This window comes from Schistocerca nitens, chromosome 2 (assembly GCF_023898315.1).
Source record: "Schistocerca nitens isolate TAMUIC-IGC-003100 chromosome 2, iqSchNite1.1, whole genome shotgun sequence".
In the NCBI taxonomy this organism is placed as follows: domain Eukaryota; kingdom Metazoa; phylum Arthropoda; class Insecta; order Orthoptera; family Acrididae; genus Schistocerca; species Schistocerca nitens.
Genome location: NC_064615.1, coordinates 1,128,473,075 through 1,128,491,686, shown reverse-complemented (window position 1 = coordinate 1,128,491,686; position 18,612 = coordinate 1,128,473,075).

Below are 18,612 nucleotides of genomic sequence, written 5' to 3'. Positions count from 1 at the left end.
AGGACAATGCAGGGAACCCAGAGTATATCATATTGACTCAAATTGTGTGTTCATTCGTCAATGTGAGGGAGCGAGGGATGCAGTAAAGGAGGAATAACGCATCGGAAAAGAGATACTCGGAACCCCAAAGAAAATCCTATCGTTTCCGTAGAAACTTATCTCGATTTACAAGGACAATGCAGGGAATCCAGAGTATTTCATATGGACGCAAATTGTGTGTTAATTCGTCAATGTGAGGGAGCGAGGGATGCAGTAAAGGAGGAATAATGCATCGGAAAAGAGATACTCAGAACCCCAAAGAAAATCCTATCGTTTCCGTAGAAACGTATCTCGATTTAGAAGGACAATGCAGGGAATCCAGAGTATTTCATATGGACGCAAATTGTGTGTTAATTCGTCAATGTGAGGGAGCGAGGGATGCAGTAAAGGAGGAATAATGCATCGGAAAAGAGATACTCGACTCCCAAAAGAAAATCCTATCGTTTCCGTAGAAACGTATCTCGATTTAGAAAGATAATGCAGGGAACCCCGAGTATTTCATATGGACGCAATTTGTGTGTTAATTCGGCAATGTGAGGGAGCGAGGGATGCAGTAAAGGAGGAATAATGCATCGGAAAAGAGATACTCCGAACCCCAAAGAAAATCCTGTCGTTTCCGTAGAAACGAATCCCGATTTAGAAGGACAATGCAGGGAATCCAGAGTATTTCATATGGACGCAAATTGTGTGTTAATTCGTCAATGTGAGGGAGCGAGGAGTGCAGTAATGGAGGAAAAATGAATCGGAAAAGAGATACTCGGAACCCCAAAGAGATTCCTATCGTTTCCGTAGAAACGTAATTTGATTTAGAAGGACAATGCAGGGAATCCAGTGTATTTCATATGGACGCAAATTGTGTGTCAATTCGTCAATGTGAGTTAGTGATGGATGCAGTAAAGGAGGAATAATGCATCCGAAATGAAATACTCGGAACCCCAAAGAAAATCCTATCGTTTCCGTAGAAACGTATCTCGATTTAGGAGGACAATGCAGGGAATCCAGAGTATTTGATATGGACGCAAATTGTGTGTTAATTTGTCAATGTGAGGGAGCGAGGGATGCAGTAAAGGAGGAATAATGCATCGGAAAAGAGATACTCGGAACCCCAAAGAAAATCCTATCGTTTCCGTAGAAACGTATCTCGATTTAAAAGGACAATGCAGGGAATCCAGAGTATTTCATATGGACGCAAATTGTGTGTTTATTCGTCAATGTGAGGGAGCGAGGAGTGCAGTAAAGGAGGAATAATGAATCGGAAAAGAGATACTCGGAACCCCAAAGAAAATCCTCTCGTTTCCTAGAAACGTATCTCGATTTAGAAGGACAATGCAGGGAATCCAGAGTATTTCATATGGACGCAAATTGTGTGTTAATTCGTCAATGTGAGTTAGCGATGGATGCAGTAAAGGAGGAATAATGCATCGGAAAAGAGATACTCGGAACCCCAAAGGAAATCCTATCGTTTCCGTAGAAACGTATCTCGATTTAGAAGGACAATGCAGGGAATCCAGAGTATTTCATATGGACGCATATTGTGTGTTAATTCGTCAATGTGAGGGAGCGAGGGATGCAGTAAAGGAGGAATAATGCATCGGAAAAGAGGTATTCGAACCCCAAAGAAAATCCTATCGTTTCTGTAGAAACGTATCTCGATTTAGAAGGACAATGCAGGGAATCCAGAGTATTTCATATGGACGCAAATTGTGTGTTAATTCGTCAATGTGAGGGAGCGAGGGATGCAGTAAAGTAGGAATAATGCATCGGAAAAGAGATACTAGGAACACCAAAGAAAATCCTCTCGTTTCCGTAGAAACGTATCTCGATTTAGAAGGACAATGCAGGGAATCCAGAGTATTTCATATGGACGCAAATTGTGTGTTAATTCGTCAATGTGAGTTAGCGAGGGATGCAGTAAAGGAGGAATAATGCATCGGAAAAGACATACACGGAACCCCAAAGAAAATCCTATGGTTTCCGTAGAAACGTATCTCGATTTAGAAGGACAATGCATGGAATCCTGAGTATTTCATATGGACGCAAATTGTGTGTTCATTCGTCAATGTGAGGGAGCGAGGGATGCAGTAAAGGAGGAATAATGCATCGGAAAAGAGATATTCAAAACCCCAAAGAAAATCCTATCGTTTCCGTAGAAACGTAACTCGATTTAGGAGGACAATGCAGGGAATCCAGAGTATTTCATATGGACTCAAATTGTGTGTTAATTCGTCAATGTGAGGGAGCGAGGGATGCAGTAAAGGAGGAATAATGCATCGGAAAAGAGATACTCGGAACCCCAAAGAAAATCCTATCGTTTCCGTAGAAACGTATATCGATTTAGAAGGACAGTGCAGGGAATCCAGAGTATTTCATATGGACGCAAATTGTGTGTTAATTCGTCAATGTGAGGGAGCGAGGGATGCAGTAAAGGAGAAATAATGCATCGGAAAAGAGATACTCGGAACCCCAAAGAAAATCCTGTCGTTTACGTAGAAACGAATCCCGATTTAGAAGGACAATGCAGGGAATCCAGAGTATTTCATATGGACGCAAATTGTGTATTAATTCGTCAATGTGAGGGAGCGAGGGATGCAGTAAAGGAGGAATACTGCATCGGAAAAGAGATACTCGGAACCCCAAAGAAAATCCTATCGTTTCCGTAGAAACGTATCTCGATTTAGAAGGACAATGCAGGGAATCCAGAGTATTTCATATGGACGCAAATTGTGTGTTAATTCGTCAATGTGAGGGAGCGAGGGATGCAGTAAATGAGGAATAATGCATCGGAAAAGAGATACTCGACTCCCAAAAGAAAATCCTAACGGTTCCGTAGTAACGTATCTCGATTTAGAAAGATAATGCAGGGAACCACAGTATTTCATATTAACGCAATTTGTGTGTTAATTCGGCAATGTGAGAAAGCGAGGGATGCTGTAAAGGAGGAATAATGCATCGGAAAAGAGATACTCGGAACCCCAAAGAAAATCATGTCGTTTCTGTAGAAACGAATCTCGATTTAGAAGGACAATGCAGGGAACCCAGAGTATATCATATTGACGCAAATTGTGTGTTAATTCGTCAATGTGAGGGAGCGAGGGATGCAGTAAAGGAGGAATAATGCATCGGAAAAGAGATACTCGGAACCCCAAAGAAAATCCTATCGTTTCCGTAGAAACGTATCTCGATTTACAAGGACAATGCAGGGAATCCAGAGTATTTCATATGGACGCAAATTGTGTGTTAATTCGTCAATGTGAGGGAGCGAGGGATGCAGTAAAGGAGGAATAATGCATCGGAAAAGAGATACTCAGAACCCCAAAGAAAATCCTATCGTTTCCGTAGAAACGTATCTCGATTTAGAAGGACAATGCAGGGAATCCAGAGTATTTCATATGGACGCAAATTGTGTGTTAATTCGTCAATGTGAGGCAGCGAGGGATGCAGGAAAGGAGGAATAATGCATCGGAAAAGAGATACTCGGAACCCCAAAGAAAATCCTATCGTTTCCGTAGAAACGAATCCTGATTTAGAAGGACAATGCAGGGAATCCTGAGAATTTCATATGGACGCAAATTGTGTGTTAATTCGTCAATGTGAGGGAGCGAGGGATGCAGTAAAGGAGAAATAATGCATCAGAAAAGAGATACTCGGAACCCCAAAGAAAATCCTGTTGTTTACGTAGAAACGAATCCCGATGTAGAAGGACAACGCAGGGAATCCAGAGTATTTCATATGGACGCAAATTGTGTGTTAATTCGTCAATGTGAGGGAGCGAGGGATGCAGTAAATGAGGAATAATGCATCGGAAAAGAGATACTCGGAACCCCAAAGAAAATCCTATCGTTTCCGTAGAAACGTATCTCGATTTAGAAGGACAATGCAGGGAATCCAGAGTATTTCATATGGACGCAAATTGTGTGTCAATTCGTCAATGTGAGTTAGCGATGGATGCAGTAAAGGAGGAATAATGCATCCGAAAAGAGATACTCGGAACCCCAAAGAAAATCCTATCGTTTCCGTAGAAACGTATCTCGATTTAGGGGGACAATGCAGGGAATCCAGATTATTTGATATGGACGCAAATTGTGTATTAATTCGTCAATGTGAGGGAGCGAGGGATGCAGTAAAGGAGGAGTAATGCATCGGAAAAGAGATACTCGGAACCCCAAAGAAAATCCTATCGTTTCCGTAGAAACGTATCTCGATTTAAAAGGACAATGCAGGGAATCCAGAGTATTTCATATGGACGCAAATTGTGTGTTAATTCGTCAATGTGAGGAAGAGAGGGATGCAATAAAGGAGGAATAATGCATCGGAAAAGAGATACTCGGAACCCCAAAGAAAATCTTTTCGTTTCCGTAGAAACGTATCTCGATTTACAAGGACAATGCAGGGAACCCAGAGTATTTCATATGGACGCAAATTGTGTGTTAATTCGTCAATGTCAGGGAGCGAGGGATGCAGTAGAGGACGAATAATGCATCGGAAAAGAGATACTCGGAACCCCAAAGAAAATCCTATCATTTCCATAGAAACGTATCTCGATTTAGAAGGACAATGCATGGAATCCAGAGTATTTCATATGGACGCAAATTGTGTGTTAATTCGGCAATGTGAGGAAGCGAGGGATGCAGTAGAGGAGGAATAATGCATCGGAAAAAAGATACGTGGAACCCCAAAGAAAATCCTATCGTTTCCGTAGAAACGTGTCTCGATTTAGAAGGACAATGCAGGGAATCCAGAGTATTTCATATGGACGCTAATTGTGTGTTAATTCGTCAATGTGAGGGAGCGAGGGATGCAGTAAAGGAGGAATAATGCATCGGAAAAGAGATACTCGGAACCCCAAAGAAAATCCTATCGTTTCCGTAGAAACGTATCTCGATTTAGAAGGACAATGCAGGGAATCCAGAGTATTTCATATGGACGCAAATTGTGTGTTAATTCGTCAATGTGGGGGAGCGAGGGATGCAGTAAAGGAGGAATAATGCATCGGAAAAGAGATACTCGCCTCCCAAAAGAAAATCCTAACGTTTCCGTAGTAACGTATCTCGATTTAGAAAGATAATGCAGGGAACCACAGTATTTCATATTAACGCAATTTGTGTGTTAATCCGGCAATGTGAGAAAGCGAGGGATGCTGTAAAGGAGGAATAATGCATCGGAAAAGAGATACTCGGAACCCCAAAGAAAATCATGTCGTTTCTGTAGAAACGAATCTCGATTTAGAAGGACAATGCAGGGAACCCAGAGTATATCATATTGACTCAAATTGTGTGTTAATTCGTCAATGTGAGGGAGCGAGGGATGCAGTAAAGGAGGAATAACGCGTCGGAAAAGAGATACTCGGAACCCCAAAGAAAATCCTATCGTTTCCGTAGAAACTTATCTCGATTTACAAGGACAATGCAGGGAATCCAGAGTATTTCATATGGACGCAAATTGTGTGTTAATTCGTCAATGTGAGGGAGCGAGGGATGCAGTAAAGGAGGAATAATGCATCGGAAAAGAGATACTCAGAACCCCAAAGAAAATCCTATCGTTTCCGTAGAAACGTATCTCGATTTAGAAGGACAATGCAGGGAATCCAGAGTATTTCATATGGACGCAAATTGTGTGTTAATTCGTCAATGTGAGGGAGCGAGGGATGCAGTAAAGGAGGAATAATGCATCGGAAAAGAGATACTCGACTCCCAAAAGAAAATCCTATCGTTTCCGTAGAAACGTATCTCGATTTAGAAAGATAATGCAGGGAACCCCGTGTATTTCATATGGACGCAATTTGTGTGTTAATTCGGCAATGTGAGGGAGCGAGGGATGCAGTAAAGGAGGAATAATGCATCGGAAAAGAGATACTCCGAACCCCAAAGAAAATCCTGTCGTTTCCGTAGAAACGAATCCCGATTTAGAAGGACAATGCAGGGAATCCAGAGTATTTCATATGGACGCAAATTGTGTGTTAATTCGTCAATGTGAGGGAGCGAGGAGTGCAGTAATGGAGGAAAAATGAATCGGAAAAGAGATACTCGGAACCCCAAAGAGATTCCTATCGTTTCCGTAGAAACGTATCTTGATTTAGAAGGACAATGCAGGGAATCCAGTGTATTTCATATGGACGCAAATTGTGTGTCAATTCGTCAATGTGAGTTAGTGATGGATGCAGTAAAGGAGGAATAATGCATCCGAAATGAAATACTCGGAACCCCAAAGAAAATCCTATCGTTTCCGTAGAAACGTATCTCGATTTAGGAGGACAATGCAGGGAATCCAGAGTATTTGATATGGACGCAAATTGTGTGTTAATTCGTCAATGTGAGGGAGCGAGGGATGCAGTAAAGGAGGAATAATGCATCGGAAAAGAGATACTCGGAACCCCAAAGAAAATCCTATCGTTTCCGTAGAAACGTATCTCGATTTAAAAGGACAATGCAGGGAATCCAGAGTATTTCATATGGACGCAAATTGTGTGTTTATTCGTCAATGTGAGGGAGCGAGGAGTGCAGTAAAGGAGGAATAATGAATCGGAAAAGAGATACTCGGAACCCCAAAGAAAATCCTCTCGTTTCCTAGAAACGTATCTCGATTTAGAAGGACAATGCAGGGAATCCAGAGTATTTCATATGGACGCAAATTGTGTGTTAATTCGTCAATGTGAGTTAGCGATGGATGCAGTAAAGGAGGAATAATGCATCGGAAAAGAGATACTCGGAACCCCAAAGGAAATCCTATCGTTTCCGTAGAAACGTATCTCGATTTAGAAGGACAATGCAGGGAATCCAGAGTATTTCATATGGACGCATATTGTGTGTTAATTCGTCAATGTGAGGGAGCGAGGGATGCAGTAAAGGAGGAATAATGCATCGGAAAAGAGGTATTCGAACCCCAAAGAAAATCCTATCGTTTCTGTAGAAACGTATCTCGATTTAGAAGGACAATGCAGGGAATCCAGAGTATTTCATATGGACGCAAATTGTGTGTGAATTCGTCAATGTGAGGGAGCGAGGGATGCAGTAAAGGAGGAATAATGCATCGGAAAAGAGATACTCGGAACACCAAAGAAAATCCTCTCGTTTCCGTAGAAACGTATCTCGATTTAGAAGGACAATGCAGGGAATCCAGAGTATTTCATATGGACGCAAATTGTGTGTTAATTCGTCAATGTGAGTTAGCGAGGGATGCAGTAAAGGAGGAATAATGCATCGGAAAAGACATACACGGAACCCCAAAGAAAATCCTATGGTTTCCGTAGAAACGTATCTCGATTTAGAAGGACAATGCATGGAATCCTGAGTATTTCATATGGACGCAAATTGTGTGTTCATTCGTCAATGTGAGGGAGCGAGGGATGCAGTAAAGGAGGAATAATGCATCGGAAAAGAGATATTCAAAACCCCAAAGAAAATCCTATCGTTTCCGTAGAAACGTAACTCGATTTAGGAGGACAATGCAGGGAATCCAGAGTATTTCATATGGACTCAAATTGTGTGTTAATTCGTCAATGTGAGGGAGCGAGGGATGCAGTAAAGGAGGAATAATGCATCGGAAAAGAGATACTCGGAACCCCAAAGAAAATCCTATCGTTTCCGTAGAAACGTATATCGATTTAGAAGGACAGTGCAGGGAATCCAGAGTATTTCATATGGACGCAAATTGTGTGTTAATTCGTCAATGTGAGGGAGCGAGGGATGCAGTAAAGGAGAAATAATGCATCGGAAAAGAGATACTCGGAACCCCAAAGAAAATCCTGTCGTTTACGTAGAAACGAATCCCGATTTAGAAGGACAATGCAGGGAATCCAGAGTATTTCATATGGACGCAAATTGTGTATTAATTCGTCAATGTGAGGGAGCGAGGGATGCAGTAAAGGAGGAATACTGCATCAGAAAAGAGATACTCGGAACCCCAAAGAAAATCCTATCGTTTCCGTAGAAACGTATCTCGATTTAGAAGGACAATGCAGGGAATCCAGAGTATTTCATATGGACGCAAATTGTGTGTTAATTCGTCAATGTGAGGGAGCGAGGGATGCAGTAAAGGAGGAATAATGCATCGGAAAAGAGATACTCGACTCCCAAAAGAAAATCCTAACGGTTCCGTAGTAACGTATCTCGATTTAGAAAGATAATGCAGGGAACCACAGTATTTCATATTAACGCAATTTGTGTGTTAATTCGGCAATGTGAGAAAGCGAGGGATGCTGTAAAGGAGGAATAATGCATCGGAAAAGAGATACTCGGAACCCCAAAGAAAATCATGTCGTTTCTGTAGAAACGAATCTCGATTTAGAAGGACAATGCAGGGAACCCAGAGTATATCATATTGACGCAAATTGTGTGTTAATTCGTCAATGTGAGGGAGCGAGGGATGCAGTAAAGGAGGAATAATGCATCGGAAAAGAGATACTCGGAACCCCAAAGAAAATCCTATCGTTTCCGTAGAAACGTATCTCGATTTACAAGGACAATGCAGGGAATCCAGAGTATTTCATATGGACGCAAATTGTGTGTTAATTCGTCAATGTGAGGGAGCGAGGGATGCAGTAAAGGAGGAATAATGCATCGGAAAAGAGATACTCAGAACCCTAAAGAAAATCCTATCGTTTCCGTAGAAACGTATCTCGATTTAGAAGGACAATGCAGGGAATCCAGAGTATTTCATATGGACGCAAATTGTGTGTTAATTCGTCAATGTGAGGCAGCGAGGGATGCAGGAAAGGAGGAATAATGCATCGGAAAAGAGATACTCGGAACCCCAAAGAAAATCCTATCGTTTCCGTAGAAACGAATCCTGATTTAGAAGGACAATGCAGGGAATCCTGAGAATTTCATATGGACGCAAATTGTGTGTTAATTCGTCAATGTGAGGGAGCGAGGGATGCAGTAAAGGAGAAATAATGCATCAGAAAAGAGATACTCGGAACCCCAAAGAAAATCCTGTTGTTTACGTAGAAACGAATCCCGATGTAGAAGGACAACGCAGGGAATCCAGAGTATTTCATATGGACGCAAATTGTGTGTTAATTCGTCAATGTGAGGGAGCGAGGGATGCAGTAAATGAGGAATAATGCATCGGAAAAGAGATACTCGGAACCCCAAAGAAAATCCTATCGTTTCCGTAGAAACGTATCTCGATTTAGAAGGACAATGCAGGGAATCCAGAGTATTTCATATGGACGCAAATTGTGTGTTAATTCGTCAATGTGAGGGAGCGAGGGATGCAGTAAAGGAGGAATAATGCATCGGAAAAGAGGTACTCGACTCCCAAAAGAAAATCCTATCGTTTCCGTAGAAACTTATCTCGATTTAGAAAGATAATGCAGGGAACCACAGTATTTCATATTGACGCAATTTGTGTGTTAATTCGGCAATGTGAGGGAGCGAGGGATGCTGTAAAGGAGGAATAATGCATCGGAAAAGAGATAGTCGGAACCCCAAAGAAAATCATGTCGTTTCCGTAGAAACGAATCTCGATTTAGAAGGACAATGCAGGGAATCCAGAGTAAATCATATTGACGCAAATTGTGTGTTAATTCGTCAATGTGAGGGAGCGAGGGATGCAGTATAGGAGGAATAATGCATCGGAAAAGAGATCCTCGGAACCCCAAAGAAAATCCTGTCGGTTTCGTAGAAACGTATCTCGATTTACAAGGACAATGCAGGGTATCCAGAGTATTTCATATGGACGCAAATTGTGTGTTAATTCGTCAATGTGAGGGAGCGAGGGATGCAGTAAAGGAGGAATAGTGCATCGGAAAAGAGATACTCAGAACCCCAAAGAAAACCCTATCGTTTCCGTAGAAACGTATCTCGATTTAGAAGGACAATGCAGGGAATCCAGAGTATTTTATATGGACGCAAATTGTGTGTTAATTCGTCAATGTGAGGGAGCGAGGGATGCAGTAAAGGAGGAATAATGCATCGGAAAAGAGATACTCGGAACCCCAAAGAATATCCTATCGTTTCCGTAGATACGAATCCCGATTTAGAAGGACAATGCAGGGAATCCAGAGTATTTCATATTGACGCAAATTGTGTGTTAATTCGTCAATGTGAGGGAGCGAGGGATGCAGTAAAGGAGGAATAATGCATCGGAAAAGAGATACTCGGAACCCCAAAGAATATCCTATCGTTTCCGTAGAAACGAATCCCGATTTAGAAGGACAATGCAGGGAATCCAGAGTATTTCATATGGACGCAAATTGTGTGTTAATTCGTCAATGTGAGGGAGCGAGGGATGAAGTAAAGGAGGAATAATGCATCGGAAAAGAGATACTCGGTACCCCAAAGAAATTCCTATCGTTTCCGTAGAAACGTATCTCGATTTAGAAGGACAATGCAGGGAATCCAGAGTATTTTATGTGGACGCAAATTGTGTGTTAATTCGTCAATGTGAGGGAGCGAGGGATGCAGTAAAGGAGGAATAATGCATCGGAAAAGAGATACTCGGAACCCCAAAGAATATCCTATCGTTTCCGTAGAAACGAATCCCGATTTAGAAGGACAATGCAGGGAATCCAGAGTATTTCATATGGACGCAAATTGTGTGTGAATTCGTCAATGTGAGGGAGCGAGGGATGAAGTAAAGGAGGAATAATGCATCGGAAAAGAGATACTCGGAACCCCAAAGAAAATCATGTCGTTTCTGTAGAAACGAATCTCGATTTAAAAGGACAATGCAGGGAACCCAGAGTATATCATATTGACGCAAATTGTGTGTTAATTCGTCAAGGTGAGGGAGCGAGGGATGCAGTAAAGGAGGAATAATGCATCGGAAAAGAGATACTCGGAACCCCAAAGAAAATCCTATCGTTTCCGTAGAAACGTATCTCGATTTACAAGGACAATGCAGGGAATCCAGAGTATTTCATATGGACGCAAATTGTGTGTTAATTCGTCAATGTGAGGGAGCGAGGGATGCAGTAAAGGAGGAATAATGCATCGGAAAAGAGATACTCAGAACCCCAAAGAAAATCCTATCGTTTCCGTAGAAACGTATCTCGATTTAGAAGGACAATGCAGGGAATCCAGAGTATTTCATATGGACGCAAATTGTGTGTTAATTCGTCAATGTGAGGCAGCGAGGGATGCAGTAAAGGAGGAATAATGCATCGGAAAAGAGATACTCGGAACCCCAAAGAAAATCCTATCGTTTCCGTAGAAACGAATCCTGATTTAGAAGGACAATGCAGGGAATCCAGAGAGTTTCATATGGACGCAAATTGTGTGTTAATTCGTCAATGTGAGGGAGCGAGGGATGCAGTAAAGGAGAAATAATGCATCAGAAAAGAGATACTCGGAACACCAAAGAAAATCCTGTTGTTTACGTAGAAACGAATCCCGATGTAGAAGGACAACGCAGGGAATCCAGAGTATTTCATATGGACGCAAATTGTGTGTTAATTCGTCAATGTGAGGGAGCGAGGGATGCAGTAAATGAGGAATAATGCATCGGAAAAGAGATACTCGGAACCCCAAAGAAAATCCTATCGTTTCCGTAGAAACGTATCTCGATTTAGAAGGACAATGCAGGGAATCCAGAGTATTTCATATGGCGCAAATTGTGTGTTAATTCGTCAATGTGAGGGAGCGAGGGATGCAGTAAAGGAGGAATAATGAATCGGAAAAGAGGTACTCGACTCCCAAAAGAAAATCCTATCGTTTCCGTAGAAAATTATCTCGATATAGAAAGATAATGCAGGGAACCACAGTATTTATTATTGACTCAATTTGTGTGTTAATTCGGCAATGTGAGGGAGCGAGGGATGCTGTAAAGGAGGAATAATGCATCGGAAAAGAGATAGTCGGAACCCCAAAGAAAATCATGTCGTTTCCGTAGAAACGAATCTCGATTTAGAAGGACAATGCAGGGAATCCAGAGTAAATCATATTGACGCAAATTGTGTGTTAATTCGTCAATGTGAGGGAGCGGAGGATGCAGTATAGGAGGAATAATGCATCGGAAAAGAGATCCTCGGAACCCCAAAGAAAATCCTGTCGTTTCCGTAGAAACGTATCTCGATTTACAAGGACAATGCAGGGTATCCAGAGTATTTCATATGGACGCAAATTGTGTGTTAATTCGTCAATGTGAGGGAGCGAGGGATGCAGTAAAGGAGGAATAATGCATCGGAAAAGAGATACTCGACTCCCAAAAGAAAATCCTATCGTTTCCGTAGAAACGTATCTCGATTTAGAAAGATAATGCAGGGAACCCCGAGTATTTCATATGGACGCAATTTGTGTGTTAATTCGGCAATGTGAGGGAGCGAGGGATGCAGTAAAGGAGGAATAATGCATCGGAAAAGAGATACTCCGAACCCCAAAGAAAATCCTGTCGTTTCCGTAGAAACGAATCCTGATTTAGAAGGACAATGCAGGGAATCCAGAGTATTTCATATGGACGCAAATTGTGTGTTAATTCGTCAATGTGAGGGAGCGAGGAGTGCAGTAATGGAGGAATAACGAATCGGAAAAGAGATACTCGGAACCCCAAAGAGAATCCTATCGTTTCCGTAGATACGTATCTCGATTTAGAAGGACAATGCAGGGAATCCAGAGTATTTCATATGGACGCAAATTGTGTGTCAATTCGTCAATGTGAGTTAGCGATGGATGCAGTAAAGGAGGAATAATGCATCCGAAAAGAGATACTCGGAACCCCAAAGAAAATCCTATCGTTTCCGTAGAAACGTATCTCGATTTAGGAGGACAATGCAGGGAATCCAGATTATTTGATATGGACGCAAATTGTGTGTTAATTCGTCAATGTGAGGGAGCGAGGGATGCAGTAAAGGAGGAATAATGCATCGGAAAAGAGATACTCGGAACCCCAAAGAAAATCCTATCGGTTCCGTAGAAACGTATCTCGATTTAAAAGGACAATGCAGGGAATCCAGAGTATATCATATGGCCGCAAATTGTGTGTTAATTCGTCAATGTGAGGGAGAGAGGGATGCAATAAAGGAGGAATAATGCATCGGAAAAGAGATACTCGGAACCCCAAAGAAAATCCTATCGTTTCCGTAGAAACGTATCTCGATTTACAAGGACAATGCAGGGAACACAGAGTATTTCATATGGACGCAAATTGTGTGTTAATTCGTCAATGTCAGGGAGCGAGGGATGCAGTAGAGGACGAATAATGCATCGGAAAAGAGATACTCGGAACCCCAAAGAAAATCCTATCGTTTCTGTAGAAACGTATCTCGATTTAGAAGGACAACGCATGGAATCCAGAGTATTTCATATGGACGCAAATTGTGTGTTAATTCGTCAATGTGAGGAAGCGAGGGATGCAGTAGAGGAGGAATAATGCATCGGAAAAAAGATACGCGGAACCCCAAAGAAAATCCTATCGTTTCCGTAGAAACGTATCTCGATTTAGAAGGACAATGCAGGGAATCCAGAGTATTTCATATGGACGCTAATTGTGTGTTAATTCGTCAATGTGAGGGAGCGAGGGATGCAGTAAAGGAGGAATAATGCATCGGAAAAGAGATACTCGGAACCCCAAAGAAAATCCTATCGTTTCCGTAGAAACGTATCTCGATTTAGAAGGACAATGCAGGGAATCCAGAGTATTTCATATGGACGCAAATTGTGTGTTAATTCGTCAATGTGAGGGAGCGAGGGATGCAGTAAAGGAGGAATAATGCATCGGAAAAGAGATACTCGACTCCCAAAAGAAAATCCTAACGTTTCCGTAGTAACGTATCTCGATTTAGAAAGATAATGCAGGGAACCACAGTATTTCATATTAACGCAATTTGTGTGTTAATTCGGCAATGTGAGAAAGCGAGGGATGCTGTAAAGGAGGAATAATGCATCGGAAAAGAGATACTCGGAACCCCAAAGAAAATCATGTCGTTTCTGTAGAAACGAATCTCGATTTAGAAGGACAATGCAGGGAACCCAGAGTATATCATATTGACGCAAATTGTGTGTTAAATCGTCAATGTGAGGGAGCGAGGGATGCAGTAAAGGAGGAATAATGCATCGGAAAAGAGATACTCGGAACCCCAAAGAAAATCCTATCGTTTCCGTAGAAACGTATCTCGATTTAGGAGGACAATGCAGGGAATCCAGAGTATTTGATATGGACGCAAATTGTGTGTTAATTCGTCAATGTGAGGGAGCGAGGGATGCAGTAAAGGAGGAATAATGCATCGGAAAAGAGATACTCAGAACCCCAAAGAAAATCCTATCGTTTCCGTAGAAACGTATCTCGATTTAGAAGGACAATGCAGGGAATCCTGAGTATTTCATATGGACGCAAATTGTGTGTTAATTCGTCAATGTGAGGCAGCGAGGGATGCAGTAAAGGAGGAATAATGCATCGGAAAAGAGATACTCGGAACCCCAAAGAAAATCCTATCGTTTCCGTAGAAACGAATCCTGATTTAGAAGGACAATGCAGGGAATCCAGAGAATTTCATATGGACGCAAATTGTGTGTTAATTCGTCAATGTGAGGGAGCGAGGGATGCAGTAAAGGAGAAATAATGCATCAGAAAAGAGATACTCGGAACCCCAAAGAAAATCCTGTTGTTTACGTAGAAACGAATCCCGATGTAGAAGGACAATGCAGGGAATCCAGAGTATTTCATATGGACGCAAATTGTGTGTTAATTCGTCAATGTGAGGGAGCGAGGGATGCAGTAAAGGAGGAATAATGCATCGGAAAAGAGATACTCAGAACCCCAAAGAAAATCCTATCGTTTCCGTAGAAACGTATCTCGATTTAGAAGGACAATGCAGGGAATCCAGAGTATTTCATATGGACGCAAATTGTGTGTTAATTCGTCAATGTGAGGCAGCGAGGGATGCAGTAAAGGAGGAATAATGCATCGGAAAAGAGATACTCGGAACCCCAAAGAAAATCCTATCGTTTCCGTAGAAACGAATCCTGATTTAGAAGGACAATGCAGGGAATCCAGAGAATTTCATATGGACGCAAATTGTGTGTTAATTCGTCAATGTGAGGGAGCGAGGGATGCAGTAAAGGAGAAATAATGCATCAGAAAAGAGATACTCGGAACCCCAAAGAAAATCCTGTTGTTTACGTAGAAACGAATCCCGATGTAGAAGGACAACGCAGGGAATCCAGAGTATTTCATATGGACGCAAATTGTGTGTTAATTCGTCAATGTGAGGGAGCGAGGGATGCAGTAAATGAGGAATAATGCATCGGAAAAGAGATACTCGGAACCCCAAAGAAAATCCTATCGTTTCCGTAGAAACGTATCTCGATTTAGAAGGACAATGCAGGGAATCCAGAGTATTTCATATGGACGCAAATTGTGTGTTAATTCGTCAATGTGAGGGAGCGAGGGATGCAGTAAAGGAGGAATAATGCATCGGAAAAGAGGTACTCGACTCCCAAAAGAAAATCCTATCGTTTCCGTAGAAACTTATCTCGATTTAGAAAGATAAAGCAGGGAACCACAGTATTTCATATTGACGCAATTTGTGTGTTAATTCGGCAATGTGAGGGAGCGAGGGATGCTGTAAAGGACGAATAATGCATCGGAAAGGAGATAGTCGGAACCCCAAAGAAAATCATGTCGTTTCCTTAGAAACGAATCTCGATTTAGAAGGACAATGCAGGGAATCCAGAGTAAATCATATTGACGCAAATTGTGTGTTAATTCGTCAATGTGAGGGAGCGAGGGATGCAGTATAGGAGGAATAATGCATCGGAAAAGAGATCCTCGGAACCTCAAAGAAAATCCTGTCGTTTCCGTAGAAACTTATCTCGATTTACAAGGACAATGCAGGGTATCCAGAGTATTTCATATGGACGCAAATTGTGTGTTAATTCGTCAATGTGAGGGAGCGAGGGATGCAGTAAAGGAGGAATAATGCATCGGAAAAGAGATACTCAGAACCCCAAAGAAAACCCTATCGTTTCCGTAGAAACGTATCTCGATTTAGAAGGACAATGCAGGGAATCCAGAGTATTTCATATGGACGCAAATTGTGTGTTAATTCGTCAATGTGAGGGAGCGAGGGATGCAGTAAAGGAGGAATAATGCATCGGAAAAGAGATACTCGGAACCCCAAAGAATATCCTATCGTTTCCGTAGAAACGAATCCCGATTTAGAAGGACAATGCAGGGAATCCAGAGTATTTCATATTGACGCAAATTTTGTGTTAATTCGTCAATGTGAGGGAGCGAGGGATGCAGTAAAGGAGGAATAATGCATCGGAAAAGAGATACTCGGAACCCCAAAGAATATCCTATCGTTTCCGTAGAAACGAATCCCGATTTAGAAGGACAATGCAGGGAATCCAGAGTATTTCATATGGACGCAAATTGTGTGTTAATTCGTCAATGTGAGGGAGCGAGGGATGAAGTAAAGGAGGAATAATGCATCGGAAAAGAGATACTCGGTACCCCAAAGAAAATCCTATCGTTTCCGTAGAAACGTATCTCGATTTAGAAGGACAGTGCAGGGAATCCAAAGTATTTCATATGGACGCAAATTGTGTGTTAATTCGTCAATGTGAGGGAGCGAGGGATGCAGTAAAGGAGGAATAATGCATCGGAAAAGAGATACTCGACTCCCAAAAGAAAATCCTATCGTTTCCGTAGAAACGTATCTCGATTTAGAAAGATAATGCAGGGAACCCCGAGTATTTCATATGGACGCAATTTGTGTGTTAATTCGGCAATGTGAGGGAGCGAGGGATGCAGTAAAGGAGGAATAATGCATCGGAAAAGAGATACTCGGAACCCCAAAGAAAATCCTATCGTTTCCGTAGAAACGTATCTCGATTTAAAAGGACAATGCAGGGAATCCAGAGTATATCATATGGCCGCAAATTGTGTGTTAATTCGTCAATGTGAGGGAGAGAGGAATGCAATAAAGGAGGAATAATGCATCGGAAAAGAGATACTCGGAACCCCAAAGAAAATCATATCGTTTCCGTAGAAACGTATCTCGATTTACAAGGACAATGCAGGGAACCCAGAGTATTTCATATGGACGCAAATTGTGTGTTAATTCGTCAATGTCAGGGAGCGAGCGATGGAGTAGAGGACGAATAATGCATCGGAAAAGAGATACTCGGAACCCCAAAGAAAATCCTATCGTTTTCGTAGAAACGTATCTCGATTTAGAAGGACAATGCATGGAATCCAGAGTATTTCATATGGACGCAAATTGTGTGTTAGTTCGTCAATGTGAGGAAGCGAGGGATGCAGTAGAGGAGGAATAATGCATCGGAAAAAAGATACGCGGAACCCCAAAGAAAATCCTATCGTTTCCGTAGAAACGTATCTCGATTTAGAAGGACAATGCAGGGAATCCAGAGTATTTCATATGGACGCTAATTGTGTGTTAATTCGTCAATGTGAGGGAGCGAGGGATGCAGTAAAGGAGGAATAATGCATCGGAAAAGAGATACTCGGAACCCCAAAGAAAATCATATCGTTTCCGTACAAACGTATCTTGATTTAGAAGGACAATGCAGGGAATCTAGGGTATTTCATACGGACGCAAATTGTGTGTTAATTCGTCAATATGAGGGAGCGAGGGATGCAGTAAAGGAGGAAAAATGCATCGGAAAAGAGATACTCGGAACCCCAAAGAAAATCCTATCGTTTCCGTAACAACGTATCTCGATTTAAAAGGACAATGCAGGGAATCCAGAGTATATCATATGGACGCAAATTGTGTGTTAATTCGTCAATGTGAGGGAGAGAGGGATGCAATAAAGGAGGAATAATGCATCGGAAAAGATATACTCAGAACCCCAAAGAAAATCTTATCGTTTCCGTAGAAACGTATCTCGATTTAGAAGGACAATGCAGGGAATCCAGAGTATTTCATATGGACGCAAATTGCGTGTTAATTCGTCAATGTGAGGCAGCGAGGGAAGCAGTAATGGAGGAATAATGCATCGGAAAAGAGATACTCGGAACCTTAAAGAAAATCCTATCGTTTCCGTAGAAACGAATCCTGATTTAGAAGGACAATGCAGGGAATCCAGAGTATTTCATATGGACGCAAATTGTGTGTTAATTCGTCAATGTGAGGGAGCGAGGGATGCAGTAAAGGAGGAATAATGCATCGGAAAAGAGATACTCGGAACCCCAAAGAAAATCCTTTCGTTTCCGTAGAAACGTATCTTGATTTAGAAGGACAATGCAGGGAATCCAGAGTATTTCATATGGACGCAAATTGTGTGTTAATTCGTCAATGTGAGGGAGCGAGGGATGCAGTAAAGGAGGAATAATGCATCGGAAAAGAGATACTCGGTACCCCAAAGAAAATCCTATCGTTTCCGTAGAAACGTATCTCGATTTAGAAGGACAGTGCAGGGAATCCAGAGTATTTCATATGGACGCAAATTGTGTGTTAATTCGTCAATGTGAGGGAGCGAGGGATGCAGTAAAGGATGAATAATGCATCGGAAAAGAGATACTCGACTCCCAAAAGAAAATCCTATCGTTTCCGTAGAAACGTATCTCGATTTAGAAAGATAATGCAGGGAACCCAGAGTATTTCATATGGACGCAATTTGTGTGTTAATTCGGCAATGTGAGGGAGCGAGGGATGCAGTAAAGGAGGAA